At 55.0% G+C, this 12,412-nt stretch overlaps 1 pseudogene; it reads left to right on the forward strand.

Annotated features, from left to right (window-relative positions):
* The first annotated feature begins 9,354 nt into the window (after positions 1-9,354).
* LOC102431321 lies at positions 9,355-12,022 on the forward strand (annotated as a pseudogene).
* Positions 12,023-12,412: the final 390 nt, after the last annotated feature.

Consider the following 12,412-nt stretch of genomic DNA (forward strand, 5'->3'; position numbering starts at 1 on the left):
GTCTTTTGGTCTAGAAATTATTATTATTTAGTAATTATACAGTAATAAAATAGAATTATTTAACAATTAAATTTGTCCATGTTTTTAAAATATATTTTATTGATTTTTTTGCAGAGAGGAAGGGAGAGAGATAGAGAGTTAGAAACATCGATGAGAAACATCGATCAGCTGCCTCCTGCACACCCCCTACTGGGGATGTGCCCGCAACCAAGGTACATGCCCTTGACCGGAATCGAACCTGGGACCCTTCAGTCCGCAGGCCGATGCTCTATCCATTGAGCCAAACCGGTTAGGGCTGTCCATGTGTTTTTACCAATTTCTGAGTTCACCTTTGTTTCTTGCATGACACTCATTTCCTTTGATTTTACATCTTGTTGCTTAAGTACAATCCCCGCCCTTGTTTCATTTCTGTTTGCTTTGGTTTCACATTTCCTTATTGTTATGATTCATGTTATTTCTCCTTTATCCATGTGGACCCTATATAACCAGAGCAGTTGTTTGGTGGTTGCTCTATTACCCGACTTTGGCCTGGGTGAATTAGCCTCCTGAGAATTGGCTTTCTTTCTTAGTGTTAGACTTCCTCACGTCCTTTGGAACTTGGCTTTGTAGGATTATCTTGAATGGGAATCCCACCCATTTCCCCTGCACACATTCACCTTTATAGTCATCTCCAACAGCCACCGAGGCCCCCATCAAAGGACCTGGTCTCGTGTGGGTAGTTAAGGCTCCAGTTCTCTGAGGGGATGGAAGAGGATGCACTTAAGAGCCTGGCTGGGGCCGAAACCGGTTTGGCTCAGTGGATAGAGCGTCGGCCTGCGGACTGAGGGGTCCCAGGTTCGATTCTGGTCAGGGGCATGTACCTGGGTTGCGGGCATATCCCCAGTAGGAGATGTGCAGGAGGCAGCTGATCGATGTTTCTTTCTCATCGATGTTTCTAACTCTCTATCTCTCTCCCTTCCTCTCTGTAAAAAATCAATAAAATATATTTAAAAAAAAAAAAAAAAAGAGCCTGGCTGGGTTTCCCAGGGCCTGAGGCTGCACCTCCCTACTTCCACCTTCCGAGTCACAGAGCTTCCTGTGAACCCAACCCTGGGCCGGGGTGCATCACAGTTTGTTTTAACTCCTTTCTCAAGCGCCTGCCAGGCCCACTGAGTTTGAATCAAAACCCCTGCCTTATGTGCAACACTTTTAGTCCCTTGTACCCCACGGGCTAGAACTCCCGGCCAGCTCTGCCTGCCTCTTGGCACCAATCCCAGCACACCTGCAATTCAGCCAGCACTTCCTCTTGTTTTTGTCTTCTATATCGAGTCCAGAAAGATGTCTTCTATATTGAGTGGGCCCTTTCTTTTCCGGGAGGGGCTGAGAGGGGAAGCTGAGGATCTAACACCCCCAGGTGTGAAGCAGGGAGCTCGGGGCATATTGAGATGGTGTCAGAGCATAGCTGTTCTGAGTCCGTATATTCTTCTGAATTCTGCTAATGGCTACGCCAAGTATCAAAGCAGGACCTAGTTCTTGGAGTACTTACTCCTAAATCCTCCTCACAGCACCAGGTGTGAGAGCACTCACTGCTCCATCCTGCCTGCTGGTCCAAGTGTAGGAGCACAGGTCCTGATCCTGCCCTACTATGCTAACTATCAGGGCTGAGCCCCTCAGGGCTGGACCTTCTTGGATGCCTGGTGGTAGACAGAGAAGCCATGAGAAGCTGTGGGTGTATAAGCAGGAGTCTTTATTGTAGGAGCCAGTGGCCATATGGCCATCAGACAAAACAGTTCTTCACAACAAAGTCTCAATAGGCAGCTGCACACCAGTTAATGAACAAATACATCTTTCCCACAAAGTAGCAGTAGCCTCTGTACCCACAATCATTATCTGAGCAGCCGCACGCTGCCTCTAGACCTACCGCCTCACATAGCAGCGGCACCTGAGCTCCTAACCTCAGCAGCCTCAGTAGCCTCTCTCTAGCCTCTCCAGCCTTTCCCCCTTTTCTGCACCACTCTAGCTGGCCAGTCACATGGATTATAGCACTTAGACAAAAGAGGCCTCTTGCCAATAGTGACATCATATTTTGGCTACTGAAAGGCACATGTGCACAGTGTACCGTGAGATTGCTGTCCTTGCACCTGTGTATGGCATCTTAGTCTTGAACATACTGATTAAAATTCCCATATTCAGAGTGGCCTTGGCCATCGGCATGCTAACAGCAAGGCCTTCACTCTCTAATTGACCTTGAGTATCCGGTGACTCTGGCATGGCTCCCACAGATGGGAATGGTGGTGGTGGTGGCATCATTTCCATTTTAAAGATGACTAACTGAGGCCAGGGAGCTGAGCTACTTCCCCCAAAGCCACACGACTGAGGCAGCTGAACGAGAACTTGAAGGCTTGGCACTGAGCACAGCGCTCTTTCTGTGCCTGCGTCTAGGGAGAACTGAAAGTGACAGTTGCCTGATTCTTGGTGTCTGCCTCCTTGTGATGAGGAAAGACAAATGGCTAACATTCATTAATCTGCAGCCGATGTTGCCTGAACCTGAGCGTGATTTTTTTTTCAAGAGAACTCATGACAAATCTGCGTGTGAGGTGACCTAGGACTTGGGGGCGCCCCTGGATGAAACCTCCTGAAGGCCCCGCACAGCTCAGCGTGCCCACCTACCGGACAGGGCGCTCAGGCTGTGAAAGGGCCGCTGAGGCCGAGAGGAGAAGGCCTGCTCCTGGAGGACGGGAGACCTGGGTTTTCCTCTCCCTCCTGGCCTGGCCATGGGACCCTGTGCAAGCCGCCTGCCTCTCTGAGCTGCAGCTGCTGTGTGTGCTCTGCCTCCTTACAGGGCTGTGAGGGTTTGATGAGATTGGAAACATGGACATGCTTTGTAAGCTCCCAGGGCTGTGCAGTGTCTATGCGGGAGCTCTGGCTCCGATGTCCCTGAGTCCCCGGCCCAGAGGCAAGGCTGCCCTTGCAGGGCAGGGACCTGGAGTTGGGGAGAGCGGACAGGCTCAGAGTTCGCAGCTGCCCCATGGCCGTGCGGGTGAGTTTCTGTGAAAGGAGCCTCTGGCCCATGGGGTGAGCCAGGGCTTGGGGGCAGATGCAGGCTGGTCGGTGCTTCTACTTGGTGACGTCTCCTCCATCAGACCTGCCAGCGCTGAGTGGCAGGGGAGATCGGCCGCTGTGACAAGAGGACCCACCAGAGTGTGGCTGCCCCGAGAGGGAGTGGGGATGCTCACCTGCACTGGAACCAAAAGGCAACCTGACTTCCGTCACTGGCCGTGGCCAGAGCATCTCTTAGAGTCGGGAGGGCTCGGAAGGCGCTCCCTGGGGAGGAGGACTAGGTGGTAAGGCAGGTGGCCACGTTGTGTCCCCGTCCGTCGTGGGAAGCGGACACCAGGAGGTAGGACATGTGCCTGTCCCCTCTCCGCCCCTAGCAACCTGTCATCTGGGGAGGCCACCCTGGGAGGCCCCCCTCCCTGCAGTGGGGACATCAGACCCAGCAGTAGGCTCGGTTGGTGCCCAGGTGCCAGGATCAAGCCTGACGTGAAGCAGGAGGTGTCCAGCCTCCCCCTCTGGGCTCAGTATTGGTCCTGCCATCATCTTATCAGACCCTGGCGCTGGGGCTGAGTTATGCTAACCAGACCTCAGCCTTCATTGGAGCCCCAGCCCTTCCCGCTCCTCCCCGCAAATGCCATGTGCTCCCCTATCTCCCAGCTGGGCCCTTCCCAGCTTCACCTCTTTTAGTTACTATTGGGGTCCACTTCCCTCCTCAGGCTGAACCCCCCTTGTCCTTGTTGGCTGCCCCTTCTCAGGGACAGTGACCCGTCCTTGGACCCCAGCCCCATGTCGGTACCGATGGGCCCAGGGACAGGAAGCAAAGCCACATGTGCTGAGGGCGTGTTTTGCTCCTGGTCCTTTATACGACACAACAGCCCGATGAAGTGGGTTTTAATTATTCCCATTTTACAGAAGAGGAAACTGAGGATGAGAAAGGCTAAGTGACTTACACAAGGTGACACGAGTGGTGGGGACCAGATTCCAATCCACACCCACGGGGCTGCAGGGCTGTGCTGGGTGCTGGTGCAGTGACCACAATGCCCTCAACCCAGGGGGCTGTTTCCCGACCTAAACGTCTCCACAGCCTGTCACTCAGCCACAGGTTTCCCGTCAGGCAGCTCTGTGACGAGGATTCAGATGTTCCTTCTGGAAGCTTAGCCTTGACTCTGTTTCTCTGTCCCACCCAGCAATTCCAGGCAGTCCTTAATGTGAAAGGAAGAGTCAGAGACAAAAGCATTTAGAAAAAAAACTACCCTGTAAAGAAGTCCAAGGGAGTCAGACTTCAGGAGGAAATAACACAACAGGAATTTCAAGAAGAGAGCACAGAGCAGACTTGCCCAGGTTACTGCTCGGGCCGCGTCCATTCATGGAGGGAAGCAGCCATGCACTCCCCTGCTGTAACGCCCTCAAAGGCAGACACACTTTCAGGCATCGGCTGCAGAAGCCAGGGATGAAGCTGGTGTTGGGGAGTCAGCCAACCCTAGGAAAGGCGAGGGACTTCATCTGTTCTGGGGCCAAAACTAGACTGGGGGATCTTACTTCTGGTTTCGGTTTCCTGGCTGGGAGACATGGTGTGCTCACTTATTCGTGACAGTGGCAGCCTCATGTGTGTGTTCTCGCCACACTGGTCTATTTGCAGGATCCGCTGTTCTGTCCGAAATGTGGACTTTTGTGCATATTATTCTCTTTGGTGGCATCTGCTCCTGTCCCACACCCTTCACCTGGACACTGAACCTCTCAGTGTGGGTGCCCCTCCTGCCCCCCAGGCTGGGATCCTGACCTTCTAGTCATGGCACTCGCCACCCTGCATGGCGATTGCTTCCTGAGTTGCCTGTCTTCCCCACCAGCTGTAAACACCATCAAGTCAGGGACCATGTCTGCTCTGCTCTCCATGATATCCCACCGCCTGGCATAAGTCTGGACACAGCAGGTGCTTGATGTGTGTATAGGACTGAAGGAAGAAGGAGGGGTAATGAGAACGAAGCCAAGAGCAGAGAAAGCCCATGCATGTTGATCCCAAGTCCCCTTTAATCGACACCCTCTGGACGCATCCCGTGCAGGAAGTTCTCCGGTGAGGGGTGGGGTGAGGAGCAGATTGTGGGAATCTTACCAACTGCAGTGCAACCTTGTCCCCACTTCTCCGCCTTGTCCATGGAGAGAGCGTGGGAGACGTTACCAGCTGCCTCGCCTGCCTCGCTGAATCCGGGGACATTCCTGCTACCAAACCAGGGAATGAGCTCGACTGGCCTAACCGGTGTCAGGAAGAACAGAGAATGCCAAGCTCAGCTGTGTTAACACTGTCCCTCCTCCCTGAGAGAGGCGGGGATCCGGCTGGAGCTCACCGCCCTGGGGTGGGCAGACAGCAAAGACCTGAGCTCTAGTCTTCCATGTGGGGCTGTGTGACTTGAGGCAAATTTCTTACCCTCTCTGAGCTTCCTTTTCGTGTTACCTAATTGACAGGGCCGTTCTAGGACTCATCTCTCATTACTGTGGGGCTGGAAAGGGGCAGGGCCCCGGCTTCTCTAGGTGGGGCTGCCTGCTGCTCAGCACGTGGCCTTGCCCATTAATAACAGCCCTGAACACGTGACTGTTGAGCTGAAAAGCTCTTTGCAGCCCCCCCAGATTCCGGACTTTAAAAATCCTTCATGAGTGAGGCGCTTGAGCCAGGCCCTGAAATGCACTCTGTCCTCACTAACTGGACAATTGCCGCATGTCACTGATGTGTGTTATTGTTTCCTCTGCTACAGCGCATGTCCTTTTAGAAGAAAATTAGGACTGTCAAGCACCATTACGCGATGAACCCCGAAAAGGGGCAGCCAAAGGCAGCGCATTAAGCTCACATCCGGCAGAGGTAGCCACGGGGAGCGTTTGCCTGGGCCCGTCGCCCCTGATGTGAGGAGGACAGCTCCACGCAGAGGTTTCCCTCTCGGGGACTCCCCCCCCCCCCCACCCCGTCCCTGCAGCGGAGGGAAGAATTTGGTACGATCTCTGGGTTGAGGAGCAGGACCCACTTCTGAAGGTGCCCAGACTCCCGAGCCCGCCTCCTACCCAGAAACCTGCGCAAATGAGAAAGGCTGCAGGGCAGGCAGGCACCGTGATGGGAAAGTCTCCCTCGGGCCCCTCAGATGTCATGGCCCCATCGTGTAACCCTGAAGAGGTCGGTCCCTTTTGGATCTGGGCAAACAGACTTGGGAAGAGTCCAGCCTGGAACTGGGCGCGTCTGCTCTCTCCATGGCCCTGCTGCCTGCCTTGCGGGGCCTGTGAAACACGGATGGGGAGGCCAGCGAGGGAGGGGCACGGGCAGGAGGAAGCCAGCCTGGGACTCTGGGGATTGGCCAGCCACTCAGACATGGTCTTTCCTTTCTCATTGTGCTGGCTGGTTTCTGGAAGGGGCCACCCTTTCCTTGGCCTGGTTAGACGGGACACAGACAGTCCTGCGGTGGTGGCTAAGAAATGGCAGCTTCGCGCTTCGTCCTCACGGGCCTGCTCAGTGGCTGAGAGTCCCATAAGCCCCACACTGCTCTCAGGGCTGCCCTGCCCATCGCTGCTCTTCCTCCTCCCCTCCCTCCCTCCCTCCCTCCTCCTCGACTCTCCTCCTCCTCCTCCTCCTCTTCCTCTGCCTCCTCCTCTTCCACGTCCCTCCCCCCGCCCGGGACAGCACATGGAACTGGGAGAAGCGAGGGCCGGCCTCACATGTGAGGGAATAAAGGCTGAGCTTGTGACAGTCCTGTCTGCCTCACAAAGAGAGGTTTCATGTAGTTTTTGGCATTTACAAATCCTTTGTGAAAAGGTCACCTGTTCTTGGAATCCTTTATTAATGCTGAAGACTGGCCCTGGAAGTGTCATGTCTTTTTACCATGATATTTACTCAAAAAAGTATGACTAAGCATCTGGACCTGGACTGGGCTGGGGGATCCTCAAGGGACAAATGGATGCCGATCTCCCTGGAGCTGTTGGGGCTCCACCTCCCCACCCAGAGCCCAAGTGAGGGGAGGAGAGAGGGACAAGGGCCACACACCCTGGGCATCTGCTGCCCACTTCTCCCTGTCATCCCGGCTCTTTATCACCTCCACGGCGAAGACCCACATGCTAGAGCTGAAAAGGATCTTGGGATCAATGCCTTCATTTTATTTATTTATTTATTTATTTATTTATTTATTTATTTATTTATTTATTTATTTTGATTCGTTATTGTTGAAAGTATTACATATGTCCCCCTTCCCCCCTCCCCCCATTGACTTCCTCCAGCCCATCTCCACCCCCCACCCTTGGAAATTCAGCTGCTGTCTGTGGGCGCCCGGCCAGCCCTTTTGTGCCTCCACCCCTCCTACCAGCCTCTATGCTTTCTCACTTTTGGTCCTCGGGTGTCAGGTTCACTTCAGCGAGTCTTCTGTTGATTATTCAGGAGTTGTTTCTATGTTTTAGTTGTAATTCCAGTTTGTTCCTGGGAGCGTGTCTGTGCAGCATCCAAGTCCTCTGCAGCCATTTTTAATCTCCCCGCCTTGTCAACGCCCTCATTTCACAGATGTGGAGACTGAGGCCCAGAGAAGGGGAGGTACCTGCAGTGACCCCAGCAAGTAGGGGCAGAGTGGAGACTAAAACCACGAGTCCTGGCTCCTGGGTCAGCTCCCTTTCTCCCAGGCTGACACCTGGTCTCACTCTCACGCTGAGCCTGGGAAGAGGCAAGAACTTCTCCTTGAGTCCAAGGTTCCTGCACCCAGGATCCGAGACAGTATGTGTCGGGGAGATGTGCGATGGGCAACCCTATCCCATGCCCTCGCCTCCCCCCTTCCATCAGCCTTCCTCCTCCGGGGCACGTAGTGCGGGAGGCCTTCTCTCAAAGTCCCCCCGTTTCCCTTCCAGATGGTCCTGGCGGGGTTTGGGACACCAGGGGGAAAGCCTGCCCTACTGCGTGGAGCCAGCCTGTCATAACCAAATGCCATGGACTGGGTGGTTTAAACAACAGACATTCATTTTCTCCTGGTTCTGGAGGCTGAAAATCCAAGATTGGTGCCAAGCGTGTCGAGTCCCAGGGGGGACATTCTTCCTGGCGTGCAGCGCCCGCTCCTCACTGTGTCCTCACATGCCTCTTTGCATGCATGTGGGGTGGGGAGGGGTGGAGCAAGCACTCAGGTGTCTCTTTCTCTAAAGGCACAAATCCCATCATGGGGCCCCACCCTCATGACCTCATCTAACCCTAGTTATGTCCTGAGGGTCCCATCTCCAAATACCACTACTTTGAGGATTAGGGTTTCAACGTATGAATTTTGGGACAACACAAACATTCAGGCCATAGCACCTGCCCCTTCACAGGGGTTGTTGAGGGGCTTGGACTGAAGACACACCAACATCCCTGTGAAATTAATGTGTAATTGGTAGACTGTGTGCGTCTGTACATTTTTATTATTGTTTTACCTTCGGGAGGAAACCAGGGAGAAAGAAGAACATGACTCAGCCCGCTCAGCTTATCAGGGAGCCTGGTAAGAGTGAGCCTCCAGCAAGGAGACCCTGGCCAGCGGAAGTGAGAAGACATTTGCTCTTTGCTCCCCACCATCGATTCCCCTTTCGGATCATGAGACCAAGGTCTGAGCCAACCACCACATCCCGTTCCCCTGGTGGCAGTTTTTGGTTCAGGAGTGGGAGCTTGACCCCTGGCTGTCTAATCAGGGTTTCAAGGACTTTTGCGAGGACTCATCTTTTCTGATGGTTTCGAACCAGAGAGATGGGGTGACAATGCACATTATTTATGCATCTGAGTCTTCACAAGGGCAGGGGTTTTGCTCATATGCTAAGGCCACTCACTGCCTGGAACATAGACGTATGGATACGTATTTGCTACATAATATATTTTTAAGCCCCTGTATCCTGCCATGCCTGACACCCACACTTAAGGGGAGGGGACACATTCACACCACACGAGGAAGGTGAAGACCATGGGGAGAAACTGAGGAGAGAACTGGTGACCCGAGAGGTCCATGCCTTGCCCAGGATCACAGGTGGTCAGAATGCAGAGCCTGAGATAAACCCAGCTGTGTGTCCTCAAAGGTGGGGTCCTGGCTGCACCCAGGTTTCCTCAGGGGCTCTGGAAAAGGCTGTGCTGATGGGCTTGTGTATAGACATGAAGATGGTATTGGGGAGACGGTGAGCATTTGGCAGCCTTCACAGGCATTTGGTGCGTATTTGTCTGTCCACAACCCACCCAGAGTGGAGGGAGGTGCCCCCTCTCCCAACACAGAGTAGAAATAAGATCTCTATGGGGCCTGCAGCTGCAGTTTTGTCAGTGCCCTGGGGCCTGGACACATGCCCGCCACACTCAACACACAGGTGCCCATGAATTTGTTTTCCACCTGGGAGGTGGAATGCTCCAGCCCCACCTGCGTGCCCAGGCTGTGCAGCCTCACCTTAACCAAGCTGCTCATCTACAAGGAGCTGGAGAAGGAGCTCAGCGCTGTGGTGATCACTGAAAATGCAGGGCTCCAAAAACATCTTGAGGTCTGATAAGATTCTGCTGCCCCCTAGTGGACAAATGAAGACTGACCTGGCGCTGACCTCCCTGCAGTACCCTCATTTCCTAAAGAGAGAAGGCAACAACTTACAGATCATGCTGCAGCAGAAGCAGCGCCTTAAAAACCAGACCATCCTGGGTTACCGGATGCTCGCCGTGGGCACCATCGACATGGCTGAGGTGATGCAGCGACCCCTCGAGGGTGGCCAGATGCTGAGCCTCCATAGCACCAACACGGAGGCATCTGCCCACGTGGCTGAGGTCAGCATTTCCTCCCTGTCCAGCCAGCCCATTGACCCCAAGGACAGCACCCAGCAGGCTGACCCCAAGGCCACGTCCCGGGTTCATTACTCGGAGATGGAGTATGAAATCTCAAAACAGCAGGCCAGCCATGATCCTGGGCACGGGCAGGACCAGGAGGAGGGGGAGGACTTGGACATGGGAGAAGCCAAGAAGCAGCATGAAGGAGAAGTAATGCCAATCATGACCAGGCAACAAGCTGCCAACAAGAAAGTTGGGGCGTGGCTGCGCAGGGTGCAAGTGTGGAAGGAGGTCCTGGACTCAGAGCAGGAGTCTTCGGAGAATGTCCCTGAGGTGGAGGAGGACCTGGATCTGCTGTATGACTCACTGGAGAACCGTGACAGTGGCTCATGAGAGTGTCTTCAGGACCCTGAAGCCCTGGCTGAGGCCATACTTGGAAGACCTGTCCCAGCCCAGCTGTCAGATGGAGAGCTAGAGCACCCACAGTGCCAGCGCCAGGAGGAGCCTCCAGGTCCAACCCACGTGCCCGAGAAGACGAGCCCAAGCCACCAAGGAACAGTGTCTCAGACTCGGTGGCCCACAGCACACCGCCCCAGGGAGCAGCTGGCACAGCCCTGGGACTCTCAAGAGGCAGAGACCTCTACCCTGGACATGTTCACTCAGAAGCTGCCACCCAGTGGGCGCATCACCAAGATTGAGTCTCTCCTCATCGCCTCCACCAGATCCCAGGGGGAGCAGGCGGGCCGCTGGGGCTGGAGCACATCCCTGAAGGAGCGGCAGGTGGCACAGCCAGGAACAAGCGGGCCAACAGCCTGGACAACAAGCACTGCCCCGACCCGCTGAGCCAGCTGCAGATCCCCAGGGAGACGGTGTACGACCAGCTGAACCACATCTCATCTCTGACAGCCAGCTGCCCCAGAACATCCTCCTCCTCAACGCCTCCGACTGGCAGGGGCAGTTCCCGCCTGAGTCCTGCAGCAACGCATGCTGCCCGGGCTGTGCACCTGCTCCAAGGCTGAGGTCCAGGCAGCCTCAGCACCATCATCTCGTGGATACAGGGATACTGTTACTACAATTGCCAGCCCCCCAGCCTGTGAAGATCATAGTGTCAAGGGCACAGCAGTACTTCAGTGCTGTGCTGTGGCTCTTCCTGAAGCTGCTGTCCTACAACCTGTGCCCCTGTCCCCCTGGCTGGGCTACATGCACTTCCTGGTCATCCCGCTGGGTTCCCACCTCGTGGCCAGGTACCTGGGCTCCATGCATTACCGCTACAACAGCTTCTTCCAGGACCTGCCCAGGCGGGACCTGTCCTACAAGGAGGCCCAGAGGGCTGTGCAGGACACGCTGGACATGGTGTTGAGAATCACACAGTACGTCGCAGGGGCCAATTGTGTCCACCAACTGCCCATCGTGGAGGCCACACTCACCTACAAACAGAAGAGCCCCAATGAGGAGTCCTTGAACATCATTCCCTTTGTGGGGGTGGTGAAACTTGGAATTGTGGGACCATTCTGGGTCGCATCAGGACACTCAGGTTATGCGGCCTGCTTGGGCTCTAGCATGATGTGGTCCGCCCTGCCACACAGGTCTGCGGCAAACAAGGAGGCCTCACCGACCCTATTCTCCTCCCCGTCTGTGAATGGAGACGAGTCCTCCCCCAGCCAGGGTGTTGGCGCTGAGCTGATGGGGCTGAGGGTGGATTACTGGATGGCAGCCCAGCCCACAGACAGAAAAGGAGACTCTGAGAACAAACACCAGGCTACTGCCAACAACACCCTCAAGTGCACCTTCCAGTCTCTCCAGGTCAGCAGGCTGCCCAGCAGTGGTGAGGCTACAGCCACGCCCTCCATGTCCATGACTGTGGACAAGGAGAACAACAAGAAGGTGATGTGTTTTCCCAAGAAAACCAAGGACAAGGACCTGGAGAACCAGAGCCAGTGCCTGGAGGGCATCAGCCGCCTGATCTGCAGGGCCACGCACCAGGAGAACATACTGCGGGTCCTCGTTGACGGCGTGGAGTGGAACAACGTGAAGCTCCCACATCAAGCACTTCCCCACCCGCATCTTCGGCCGCTCCAACCCCACCTTCGAGCCTGCCCGTCCCCTGCCCTTCCCCCTGCCCTGGCCAAGCTGGGGAAGGACCAGCTGCTTTTCTGTTCACATTTCAGTTTAGCACCGAGACAGACTCTGGAAACACAAAGTGTAACCCTTTCAGTGTGAATGTGCTCACAACCTGGAAACTAACGTGGTGGCGCCCACAGGGAGCCCCCAGCTGCTCTGCTTATTACCCAGAACGCTCTGGCGAGTGGGAGGTCAGCAGACAGTGTTCACCTGGACAATCATTGAAGGTGATGATCTTCAGGACCCAAAAACTGCCATTGAGAAAGGTTCTCACTGTCAACACCTGCCCCTCCTGGAAGCCTGGACTCTGCTTCCCGGGGAGTCAGCTTCCCTGTGTGCCCGACTCAGCGCTGGCCTCCTATGGAGGCACCTGACAGAACACGGAGGCCGGTCAGCCAGCCCTGGGCCCAGCTGCCATCCAGCCCAGTGGCCCCAGCACTACCCTCTCGTGGTGTCCAATAAACTCCATCCTCACGAGGCAAAACAGAA

This window comes from Myotis lucifugus, unplaced genomic scaffold (assembly GCF_000147115.1).
Source record: "Myotis lucifugus unplaced genomic scaffold, Myoluc2.0 scaffold_7, whole genome shotgun sequence".
Lineage (NCBI taxonomy): Eukaryota > Metazoa > Chordata > Mammalia > Chiroptera > Vespertilionidae > Myotis > Myotis lucifugus.